General features: G+C 32.2%; 1 protein-coding gene across 1 annotated transcript in view; it reads left to right on the plus strand.

Moving 5' to 3' along the window:
• Positions 1–2,340: 2,340 nt before the first annotated feature.
• The window catches only part of LOC108977474, a gene marked incomplete at its 3' end in the record, with an annotated part of 158,984 nt that continues 148,003 nt past the window's right edge, over positions 2,341–13,321 (plus strand). The window contains 1 exon segment of the mRNA XM_018947170.1: positions 2,341–4,554.

A 13,321-nucleotide genomic window follows, 5' to 3' on the forward strand; every position in this document is an offset into this window, starting at 1 on the left:
GTAGAGTTGCATTTATCTAACCTGTTTCTCATGATTCCACAACGTTTCTATGCCAAAAAGAGAGAAACTTAACGAAGATAACTCTTATACGGTGAACAGATAACGTATTTGAAAATACAAATGCTGAAACATCCTCTGGAAAATATATGTTGTCAGTTCTGCTTTAACATACTCTTGTTAAGTTACATTGATTTTGTTTGTTATGCTTTAACATTCTCTGGCAAAGTTACATAGCTGTTAATAATCACTTAGCAGTGAATAAAACTGTTAACTGCTTTTATAGCTGACATAGCTGTCAGTAAGGAAGTAGGTGGGATTGCTGTTAAGAAATTAGGGTTTGTAAATTTCTTTTTAACTTATGAATGCTATCATTACCTCCCTATAAGGCAATGTCTAGTCTAACCCAGTTTGTTTAGATGGAAGCCAATCCGATGAATTTTTTCATTGTGATGGTTCTGTGTAAAGCGAGTAATCAGTACTAGTTTTAAAGGCTTCTCTCTGCTCGAAGTTCAGTGCCCAGCTTCGTTCCTTATATACCCCAAGGGAGTGAGATTTTTTGCCAGAATACCTTTAAACCATACGGATTCATGACAGCCTTCTACGATTTCGCAGAAGGCTCTCCACAAGTTCTCTTAATGTCCTTCAGTTCAGACTTATAAATAAATCCGCTCTACTGCGAACATTCTTGAATAGTCTACTGCTGCAAAATCTGACTCCCCATCCTTAATGTCCCATAAGGGTACTCGGAAACTATCGCATATACATATAACTTCACAGAAATATTTTATAGTGACTTCAGTACTATTTATTTGTTATTATTGTAAGCTTTAGGCGAACAATTTAGTTAAAGCTTAAAACGTGCATTTTTCATAGAAGTTAAGGATTAAATTTCTCAATTGTGAACTTTGAAGAAATTCTGCCACCAATGTGCGAGCAGATCAAAATTCAACAGAAATTGAGTATTCGTACGATTTCTGAAAGCCTGCGCGAGTTGACCAAAATTCGAAGGAATTTTTTGAACGATCGCTCGTTCCTCCGTTCACACTAAATTCGGCGCTGCAAGTGTCGCAACAACTTTGTCGCTACAGTCTACATATGTATGAATGCCGTCAGAATAGTTTAGATTTTAAGGGCTTACATGGGTTTGCGGTTTCAAAAAATCAATTTTTTTATTCTCCAAAATTCTCAAGTTTATCCGAATAATAGCTTCGGAGATACAGTAAAAGTTTTATTTATTTTGATACCCTTTTGAAGAAGGTGGTAATAAAAAATGGTAATATTAAAAAAAAAAATGGTTTCCGTTTTCTTAACCTTAAGGATAATTTTTCCTCTAGTTTATCCAACCCTTGAAAAATTTAACCAAAGAAATGTATGTCTGCTAAATTTAATGCAACAGCCATTGCTGGAAGTGGACTGCTGGATTTGCTGTTAAACCATAGAATGTTATAAGATATTATCGTTCTCTGGTTAAAGTTGTAATTTAACAGTCACTGCAAATACTCCAATGTTTGCCACATATCAAACTGAAAAAAATGCTGTAAATGAAATTCATGCTAAAGAATGTTACTGTTTATATTTATCAAATTTATTAACATTATCTCTCAACAGTAATTCCTAAGCCAAAAAGTCAACAAACTCTTCAAGTACCGCTGTAAACTCACTAGATAAATAGACGTTGTAAATAACGAAAATATGCTAATACTGGAATCTTCGTTAAAAACATTTTTCGTTATGCTCTCTGTTTTGGTTGCTCAAAAAATGCAGCTGAGCACGTATGCAACAGCATCGTACCTGTGCGGCTACACACATCCATATGTAAGAATGTATGTCACAGCTGCTGTTGTTATTACTCACGCGCTGTAATGGAGAGCAAAAATTTACGGAAAATTGCTAAAATACAAAGCAACATTCCCAATAAGAATACTTATTTATGTACGCAAGTATTTGTAAAGAGTTCTCGCTCTTCCGCTCCAATTGCAGTGAAAATAATCCACACAACTTCGCATTACAAAATGCCTAACCGAATGCATGGCGCTTACTCTACAAACGAGCAGGGATACAAGTGTTGCTCTCAAAGCGCCCGGGAGCGCTATAGTGCGTTGTGCTGCGCATCATCGCCTTGAACGACGACAACAGTCAGCGCTAACACCACCACAACCTTTCACCAGCACCACCACTAACAGCAGCAGCATTGCCTTTAACAGCAACGACGAACATGTCACCCAGCCACCACCATGCAATAATTTATGCTCAGCACATGTGTACACGAGTACATTGAAGGGCCGGCCAGGCAGTGAGCCATCGTGCAACTGTAGCGGAACTGCGCAACGAATGGTCGCACAGTCGCTGCCGAACACTCTACGGAGTCAGAACAAATTTGTATTAAGCGCGCTTAAACGTTTAGTTAACGCGTATAAGCCGAACGTACGTTTGTTTGTGTGGTTCGTTGCCGTCAAAACAACGGTACTTTTTTGGATTATCATTTTTATTCGTGTACCCAGAACGACAACTCGTCGTCGTCGAGGAAAATCTGAAGTTGGTGTTTTCCATATACATACATACATATATAATTGTGTTTTTATTTTTATTTTTTTCTCGGGCGCGTTTATGACCGTACTAGATATTATAGGTGTGTGTGCGTATGTGTACTTCCGCCACATATCGATGTTGTTTCGCGTTGACGACGCGTCGCGCAAACCGAACTTTGCATATTTCGACGTAGGATTTCCGCAAACAGCGCGCGTACATTTTTGTGTGTGAGTCCAAACAAATGATAAATGAAAATTGTTGCGAAAAATAAATACACAACGCAGTAAGAGTGTTTGAGGCAACTTGAAAAATGTGCTTTTGGCATAAGTAAAAATTTGTCGCTAACACGAAGTTGGTGTTTGAAATCATGGTTGTATTGTGGACTTTAACGAAAAATGATAAGAAAGCTAAAATACGTTGAGACAACGACGTCGTTTCTAGTGGGCGCAACGTTAGGAAGCAACAAATGTGTTGGATAATAGCGTCTTTTGGACAGACAGCTTGCGTTTTGAAAGCCAAAAAACGCTGCGGTAGTCACGAAGTGAATATACGAAAAAAATTATGTGTGAAAAAATAATTACTACAAAAAAAAACAAAAATAATTTTATAGTTATAAAATTTGAGGCGTATTATTAAAACTATAATGAATTAAAGCCACTACGGAAAAGTTTTACAGTTACATAAAATTTTAAATACTGTAAAACCAAATAACGGTAAATGATTTTAAGCGATATCAACAGATAATGTAGAACTGTGCGGGAAATTGCAAAAATAAATATTTTGATTTATTGTAATCATATTTGGTAATCACTACATATTGTAATCATTATATGTCATAATCATTACATATTAATTACAATTATTTTCTGTGAAGAATTTGAGTTTTGAAATAAATTCGTCAAAAAATGACTTAATTACCCACGTAAAGTAATTGGTCTAATGGTAAATATATAAAAGAAGTTGTGAGTGTTAGCGAAAAATATTATCTTAACAGAAAGAAGGAACAAAGTTGTAAAAAAATTAACAGTGAAGTCGAAGCAATAAGAAAAAAAATTTCAGAACAAATCAGCAGTAAAGCTGAAAAATATGACCGAAATAAAAATTAACAAAAATTTACTGTGAGTCTGTAATATATTTACAACAACATATCAAACAAAAAATATTAATAAAAGCATAGAAGTTAAAACCAAGTGAAAAATATAGATTTCTCGAACAAAAATAACAAAAAAAAAATTTACAAAACAATTGCAACACATAAAAAAAGTATTAATAAATAAAAATTATTGTAATAACTCACCAATAGCAAGCAATCTGCGCAGCAAAACAAAAAAAAAAGATTAATAAGTAATAAAAAATATTTAAAAAAAAAAAATTTACTGCGCTTTATGTAGCACAACAGCTGTGAGAAAAATTACTGCATTTATTTTCAAACTAAAGAAAAAATTTTTGCGGATTTAATTCGCACACAGAAAGCTCACAACACCAATTACAACCCAACTAATTCAACGAAACGCTTATAAAAATAAAAATATAAAAATATTTCCAAAACAAAAAATAAAAAAATATTTCCCAAACAAAACAAATAAAAAATATTTCCCAAACAAACTGCACACTTTACAGCAGCTCATAAAAGTGTGTGTACATAGCAATTTGTTTGAGCTTGTTGTGGATTTACGTGTTTAAGCAATTAAAGCCAACTTAAAGCCGCACACCACAAGCCACCGCAAGCGCTGCAACCGCCACTCTGTGCAACTGTGAAATTGCTTCATTTTTAATTTACCAGCTGCCTACGAAAAGTTAAACACGCGAGCGTGTTATATTTTTACAAAAAAAAAAAATAAATAAATAAATAAATAAGTGTGTGTATTTTCTGTTGTTTGTGTAAAACTTTTGCACCGCATGCATTTTTAATAGCTTTTTACACTTCAACTGCTGCGAAGTGCAAGCGTGTGGATTTAATAACGTTTGGTGTTGATACAAATAATTCGGTTTTGCAACAAAAATAGCAACAACAAAGCGATACAGGTGAGTGGCGATTTTGTTGTATTTATCTATGGTGTATGTTGCGTGAAGCGCTCACCCACTAGCACACTTCAAATTCAGCTAAATATTTAGTATTAATTAGTTAAAGAAGGTTGGCAGCCAACGTTTATGAAAAGTGCTAGCATTGGTCTTAAAAATATTGACAGTGCGCTGGTTTGCTTTGGTGCATAAATATTGGTTTGGTGGACTTACATGAATCTATGTATGTATGTATATGTGCTACGTTCTACAGAAGTTAATCAAATTGTGTTTGGCTTGTTTGCGTGCAATTGTGTATTTATTGGCAAATAAATTTCAAATTTATTTTTCACAATATTTCAAAACAGTTCTGTTTTGCGTTAATTAAATACGTGAAACCAATTTATATATTTTCAATATTTTTTTGACCTTGCCACATTTAGGACATCTTCATTATTGCTTCGCTTATTTGCCAATATACCTAATAACTCGTACATTTTTGAATTTTTATGAGGCATTATAAACTACCCAATAAATTCAGGCAATTAGTGACTTTTCCTCACATAAAGCTCAATATGTAAATAGAGGTGCTTTACAAGATGTTTGGTACTAATGATGGATAATATATTTTATGTGTTAATTAAACAGTCATAAATGTTTTTGTTGACCTTGTTCTGTAATCTAATGCAATCTGAATTATAAGAAATAATACGAAAATTTCCAAAAAATATCATTTATTACATATAAGCATTTTTTAATTTAGAAAAATAACAGATTAGTATTGAGTAAAAAAAATTTGAGCGATTTTCTAAAGGAAAATTAACGAAAACCATAAAAAACTTTTAACTTCACATTGTAGTATGTATTATAAATTTTTTAGGAAACAAAAAGTATTATTTTCGCTCTCATTTCAGAACATTTAATGATTCGTTTCCAAAGTTAATTTCTTCAAAAGTCCCCTCTTTAAAGATCTCAACCTTTCTGGTTTGTTTTCAATGAGAGTGAAAAAATTTTAAATTGAATATTTTTTACATTGCAATAAATGGAAACCATATACATTATTAAATTTAATATTATTCACTCTCATTAAAAACAAGCAAAAATATTGAGTTCTTTACAAAGTTATTTTCTCTTGTATACCTTCATTGATCACTTTTAAAGTCATATCCTGGTTTATAATAGAAGAAACGGTTGTTCAATACAAAACGTCTTAATAATTTTTCGAATAAAATGTCGGTAATGAAATTTTGTGAGAAATTAGCAACAAAGCTCTAAATAGATTCCAAATAAAAACCCGATTCCATATTCGTATATTCAAATATTTTTGCTTCCTGAATGAAATGTCTAGAATGCCTTATAAAGTATCCATCATTAAGATTCTTATTCTAACTTAGAAAAAGGAAAATTCTGGCAAGAACTTTAATAATTTTTTTCTCACAAGTTTACTATTGAATTACAAATGTAATTGAAAGATCTCTGAAACATCTTCCAATTAATTCAGACATCGAAAATTCTTTAAGAAAAAAATAAAAAAAGAGCATCTAACATTATTTAATGCGAATAAGAAAAATTTAATTTGTTGGGTATCAGTTGATGTTTATAACATATATATGACTCGAAAGTATTATTTACACATAGGAAGTAAATTAAAATATCTTAAAGTGCAAAAAGTGATATAGACTAAAAACGAGAATTTTTAGTGTACTTTAAGGGGTTATATTCTCCTGAAAGGCAGCATAGCATTTTAGTTATCAAATAAATAAAAAAGGATAAAATTTTGAAAGTTTTTAAAATTTTGTAATAATTTCTACCTAAGGTATTTCTAACCAAAATTACACTTTCCACTCTGTAGACTAAAAATTCGAAATTATTATCAACAATTTTATTCATTTTAATATTATGTGATAGATTTTAAAGTGTATTGTGAAAATTTCAAGTCGCATGGCTGTGCTGTTACGGAGAAACTTTCGTCACTGCCTTAGAAAACAGCGTTTCGAGAAAGATTGATCAAAAAACACATAAAGAATTTTTATTTTATGTATATTTAGCTTTCAAGAGCAAATAAAACATATTAAAAATATATTCATATTTTTTATTGACTTATTAAATTCTACAACATCTCCAAAATATTGTCATAAATTTTAAAGTTGATACGAGTAATAGTTTCGGAGATACAGCCTTGGGAACTTGCGCGCACGGGGCTAGCTAGGCTAAGTGCATCGTCGTTCTTAACTGATTTTTAACATAGGTCTTTCAGACACAAAGACTTGGATTTTCTTCGATTACAACTATTAAAAAAAAAAAAAAATTTCGTGAAATTTTAACTAAAATTTTTATTTTTTTGTACAAATGTCTCTCAAAAATTCAATTTTCAATTTTTTTTCTCTGTTCAAGTTCTAAGTTAAGGTTTTAGCTAAACAACAATAACTTCAACAATAAAACATTCTAATAAGATGTTTAATTTTTTATATGAGAAAAAAATTCCTGAAAAGGGATCACCACCAACTTAAAATGCATTCAACAGGCTTAAAAAATGTGCTTCATTTGCAACTTTTGTTACTTTTTTTTATATCAAAGAAAGATATTCTCATACAACAGCAACATTTCTGCACAATTAGATTCGCACAAAACACAAATTTCTTCCACTCAATGCAATTCTTGTTTACGCCTGCAAAAAACCTCTCCCGTGCACAATCACTACACCAACACTGTCTTCGGCAAATTATCTAAAAAAGCATTAGCAAATAAAAATTGTGCATGTACCTAACACTGTTGGCTGTCTAAGCGTAAAATGTACGGCAGATGTACATTTAAGATTTGTTGACTAAATGCTCGAGCCTACGCACTGGCCTGCTTAATGATGAAAGAATGATAGATAGCAGGAAAAAAAACAACACCAACAAAACACCGTACTAAATTATGCCTGCGTATGCCAGTTTTATCTGATCGGCCGCAGCGCACAAATTAAGCGAAATTACAAAGGCATCATAAATGCCGCCGTGGCGCTCCCTGCACCCAGCACACCATGGCGAACGCTGCAGCAAGCGCATTAATTTCTTTACGTGTCCACTGTGTCTACCATTCACCTTACCGCATAAATATATTTGAGACGAAATGAGCGCACATTTGATTTCATTTAATTTCACTTTGTTTTGCGCTTCATTTGTGTTTTGTTGCCGCTTTACCCAGCGCTTGCTTCTACTTACTACTTGCTTTATCAAATGCACCCAATCTTGTCGTGGCTGCTGTGTAACCGAAAATTGTCTATGTGCCGCTTGAAATTTATTTATTAATTTTTTTTTATCCACTTACATTCATTCTCTTACTTGCTGCCACGATAAAGCAAACGCGTTAACATTTTAAGTTTATTGCTGAAAAAATTATGAGCAGGTAATTATGTGAAAAATTATGTTTGACAATTAAAATTCTTCACATTTCCGTCTTCGCCATGCGCTTGACGTTGCCTGCCGTTGGCATATGGCCCCCAACGCTTTGATCTTCTAATGTCGATTATACGGTCGCAGTGACGACAAGTGACGGTAAAGCGCGTGTGGCAAGCAGTCATTGCTACTGTAGTTCGCCATGTGGCTGCCGCAAGTTTGCCGACACTTGCTGCATAAGCCGCAAATTGTAAGAGCCCCTCTTTTGGGCTTTTATTGCTTTTTCCCCAGACTTTACGGTGATTTTTTTATTATACCCTGAACAAGGTACATATAGAAGGCTTGGTAAGAAATTCGTTATATACAAAAGGAAATGACGGAGATCCTACTATGCAAATAAATGATCTGAGTCGATTTCACCGTGTCCGGCTGTCGGTCCGACTGTATAAATGCGAACTAGTCGCTCAGTTTTTAAGTTACCGTTCTGAAATCTTGCACAAGTTCTTTTCTCGTCAAGAAAATACTCCCTTATTGAAATGGACCATATCGAATCATTATGAAATATAGCTACCATACAAACTAGACGATCAAAATAAAGTTCTTGTATTGAAAATTTTTTTAATTGATATATCTTCACGGAATTTTTCACGAATTGCTATCCAATTTAATGGCACATCCTCTGAAAAAATGTTTCATATCAGAGCACTTTAGCTTATAGCTGCCATACAAACTGAACTAACAAAATCAAGATAAAGAAGTTTTTGTACCATTTTCAACTATAAGAAATCCAAGTGTGAAAGGTATTTTAGCTTGGGTGTAGCCATAGTAAACAGTTTTTCTTGATTTTTTTTCATTTTATAAATACATACACAATTTTTTTTTTCACTTGCTCTCTGCAGCTCCAATCACTTCTGGTATGCGTGGCATTTATGTGTGGCATTTGGCGTTCGCTGCTTTGTTGGTATACATATTCTTGCTGTTTTTTATTACTGTTTGTTTGCTTAATTCTCTTGTTGTTGTTATGAAAACAGATTTTTCCTATAAAACAGTTGAAATTCCGTATTTTTCGTCTTGATTGCAGTCAGTTAGCGTGAAATTTATTGATGATTTGATTTGCTCTTCATGCTTTGTCTAATGGTTTTTGAATTTCTTTTAACGGTAATTAGGTTTACTTGCATTTATTTTTGTTTAACAGCAGTTCATTTCAGAAGGTTTAGGAATATTTCAGCTTAATTTTTGTGGTGTGTATGTTTTATAAATGTGGCGTGCGTTTTCATCTCTTCAATATTGGTACTAGTTCGTGAGTAATAAAAAACACTCATTTTCGATGAAGTTAAATTATATTGTAAACATACATACATAAATACATCATTTATACAAAATATTCATTTAAAATGCAGAAATTATACGCTTTAAAGTAGTTTTCTGCATTACCATAGCTTGCATTATAATCAATGGAAATGCTTCGAAACCATAAATTCTATAAAAAAAGCGATACTCTGAAATAAAATATTAATTTGTATTTGTTATATAAATATTTCAGTAAATTTGCAAATCGCGTTGCTTCAAATATTTTTGAAAACAAATCCAATAGACTAAATTAAAAGGCTCTGTGGAGGAGTTTAAGTTGCTTGAAATTCAAAAAAATAAGAAAGAAATAATTTCTTAATAAAGTATCACATCATTGTTCAACAACAACAAAAGTGTTAGAAGAATCATGTACATTTTAATTCTAAAGCAAATAATCAGCAGAGCAGAGTCTCAATCGTCACATAAACTCAATGGCTTATGACTTAAGCCCTTTATGATATTTATATCATGATGAATAATGATTTTTAAACACACCCTACAGTTTTACGATCTTTTATCATTTTGGAATAATGTAGCAAAGCTAATTCCTACAAATCTTTATAATTATTTACTTTGTCTTAGCGCCTGTAATGTTTAGTAAATTCGTCTATTCAAAAACTTACAAAGCACTTTTACTCTGTAAAGTTCAGTTTTCCATATCTTAAATTTTTATTACTTATTTGCAAAAACCACTTCAATTCGTCAACGCTGCAATGAGTCTGTTTTTTTTTTCTTGAAATCCATTACAGGTTTTAATCAAGCAGAATCAAGCTAATTTTTGATAATCTCTTCTGAAGATGTTCTGCATCGATAGGAAGAATTATAGTGAGGAGAGGCAAGGTCTAAACTCAAAGCTGGATAAGGCAAAACCAAAACCCAAACATTGTTTTCAAAATAGAATTTAATCGGTCTTGCAACGTGAGGTCGAGCGTTGTAATGAAGGAAAATTATTTGCTTGAATCTTGTCGTCAATTTCGAGGGCTTATGGGCAATTACTCGCCGTAATTTTATAAATAGTTGTTGGAAGCTCAAAATATAGCACGGCCTTCTGATTGAGAGCATTATCTTAGTAACATACGTAGATATTCGGCTACGTCGTTGATTTGGCTTTTGAATTGATTTTTATCATCATTCACAATTCAAAGCAGAAATTGTTTTTTTTAAGCATTCCAGCAGCATTTCTTATATGCAAAATCGTCTTTCAATGTCTCTTGGCTTCAATTCTTACCAATTATATAATTTCGTTACTTTTTTTGTATCTGACAGCTTTTATACATTTGGAAATTGCTTATTCAGTGTCTTCCAATGATTCTACTAGTTTTTCTTCTGTTGGGAAACAATCATAATCGAGTATTGCTTCAGCGTAATCACCTTCAAATTGGTCTAGCCGCCAAGAAAGTTGTTCGTCTTCCTAGCCAATATCATTTTTTTTGTGAGCATGTTCGCCACAAACTTCCAACGAAACACAACACTTTCGGTTAAAGATTTCTTCGTAATAAAATAATGAAAACACCGTCTTGAAAACACACTTCCTCCTCTGGGAAAAAACAGCCTTTTTTCAACAATTTTCACACATAAAAAATTAAATAGTTTATTAGAATTTTTTAGTGTTACAAACATACACTATTAGCAAAGAAATTCTGAAATTTTTAATTCCGCCATTGCGACGTCATTTCCTTCGGAAAAAGATGTGACCGCGATGGCAGGACTTCTTAAAGTATCATCTAAAGTGAAACTTAGAAGAAGAAAAAAAACTTAATTTTTGTCAGACATTTTTACAAAAAAGTGAAAATTTCAGTGAACATTTTGCGACATTTTTTTTAATAATTGTAATCGAATGTCTCATTCAAGTTTTTAAGAACTGTATCTCAAAGACCTGTGGAAATTTTAATGAAGATCGGTTTAGTAGTTCTCTGGAAATCTTGCCAACCGGCTTCAAAAACTTAGTCTAGCTGGCCGAAGTCTAGCCTACAGGTTCTCAAGCTTTATCTCCGAACTATTACTGGGTTCAACTTGAAAATTTTTTACAAAATTCTAGGGGTATTGCAAAAAAAAATCGATTTGTTTAAACCCGTAAAGCGTTATAACCCCTTAAAATACCGAGTTCAACCTATTTGAGTGCAAAAATTATTTTTAATTCTACTTTGTTTTTAATTTAGTTTAACTTATTAAAATTTAAATTAATTTATTTTAATTTATTTTGTTTCATTTTATTTAAATTAACTTTATTTCATGTAATTTCATTAATTTTTTTTTGATTTCATATTTATTTCGAAATTATTAATATTTTCTCATCAAAATTTTGTCTTAATAAAACAGCTTTATCTTCTACCTTCTTTAAAACCATCAGCTCTCCACCTTCAAGTCTAACATAAAACAAAAGCAGATGCGCTTGTGCGGAAAATTCGTTCCGCGGCTAAACGCGTGTCATTGAAATGGCTAATAAATAGCAACAAGGTTCGCTAATGCCCAGCAACCGCAAAAAATGGTCAGAATAAGAGTACATTTTATGCCAACATAGACTCGCATGGCGTTGTACCTTTGTACAGTAAATGTACTATTTCCATCAAAAAAGTGAAATATATTAAAAGAAAAAAGTTTAAAAATACAAGCCCACCTTGGCAACAAATTTTCCAAAGTTTCTTTGCAGAATTATTATTTTTTTTTTTGGAATCTTGTAAACGAAATGTGTTCCATTTTCCAACTAGACTACTTTTGCTTTCAGCTCACACCCAAATGGGCGCATATTAAAATGAGCTGGAGATTACACTATGAGCCTTTCTATTTGCCTGCAGATATCTTTCTGCCTGTTTTCTTCGTTTATTTTCTTTTTCGCATTTACTGCATTGTCATATACGCTGTGCTCGTCGGCGTCGCCAACCTTCACGCTTTGCTTGCTAATGAAGTTGATGCGCAATCAGAGTGTGCCTGTGCTTTTTGTCGCTGTGATTTTTTTGTTTGATACATTTCCAGTTTGTTTACTTTTAAGCAAAAGAAAAATGTTAACAAAAAGCACAAGGCTTATTTCCATCAAACGTGCCGGGCTCTCATATCTGTGTGTGTATCGTACACAGCTTCTTCAACAGCTTGCTGGCTGACAACAGTTGTAAGTGATGCTCGAAACAGTTATGTTAAGGCGATACATGTGTATGTAAAATATTTTCTCTGTATGTATGTGTGCAGATGAAAAGTATGCTTCAGTGTTTTCAGATATGGCAACTTATGTTGCTTATCTGCACTCTGCGTCTGTTCGTGCTCGTCTCTAGGCCATCCCTAGTAGATGCTGTGTGTTTATTTGTATGTTTGCTTGTAGGTAACTTCTATCGGCTGCCGGTTCACTGATATCTGCTCTGCATTTACCATAATTTATGTCAACTGGCACATAAATTGTTAGTTTTTTTTATTGATTTTTGTTGCCCCAATAAGTTTTTAATTTCTTCGGTGTTTTTTTCCAAATGGAAATTTTGCTGCTTCATTACGACATAGTTTTGGTTTATTTTAGTTTCGGGTTTTGAAAGCATCTAATGATAATTAAGATATTTCCTACATTTTACGCCTTAGAAACATTTTAAGATTGTAAGTGAAAAAATATGTCTTAAATATAAAAAAAAATCATAAATATTTAAATATTAAAACTTGCTGATAAGACTTGCACACGGCTTGAAGCAATTTTAAGGAATACATGCATATATACTATAATTGATTAGAAATTATGAAAAATAAATTTTAGCCAAAACGTTTTGAAAGTATTAAAAAACTAAACAAAGAATTAACAAAAAATATTTTTAAATAAAAAATGATGATTTCTTTGTTTAGTTAAACATTTGTGGATTAAATAAGTATTACAAATTAAAAAAAGAAACGAAAAAACCTACAAATTAGTGCTTTTCTTAAAATAAATTAAAAAAGAGATTTTTAAATTTATGAAATATATTTATATATTACTTTGGATCTTAAAAATAGAAATATAGTATTTGAACAGAAAGACTTAGATTTAAAGAGCCATAAAATTGAAGATTCTTAAAATCAAAATAAAAAAAAAAAATATACTCTAACAAAAC

Source organism: Bactrocera latifrons, unplaced genomic scaffold (assembly GCF_001853355.1).
Source record: "Bactrocera latifrons isolate USDA-ARS-PBARC rearing strain unplaced genomic scaffold, ASM185335v1 scaffold_9, whole genome shotgun sequence".
NCBI classification, from domain to species: domain Eukaryota; kingdom Metazoa; phylum Arthropoda; class Insecta; order Diptera; family Tephritidae; genus Bactrocera; species Bactrocera latifrons.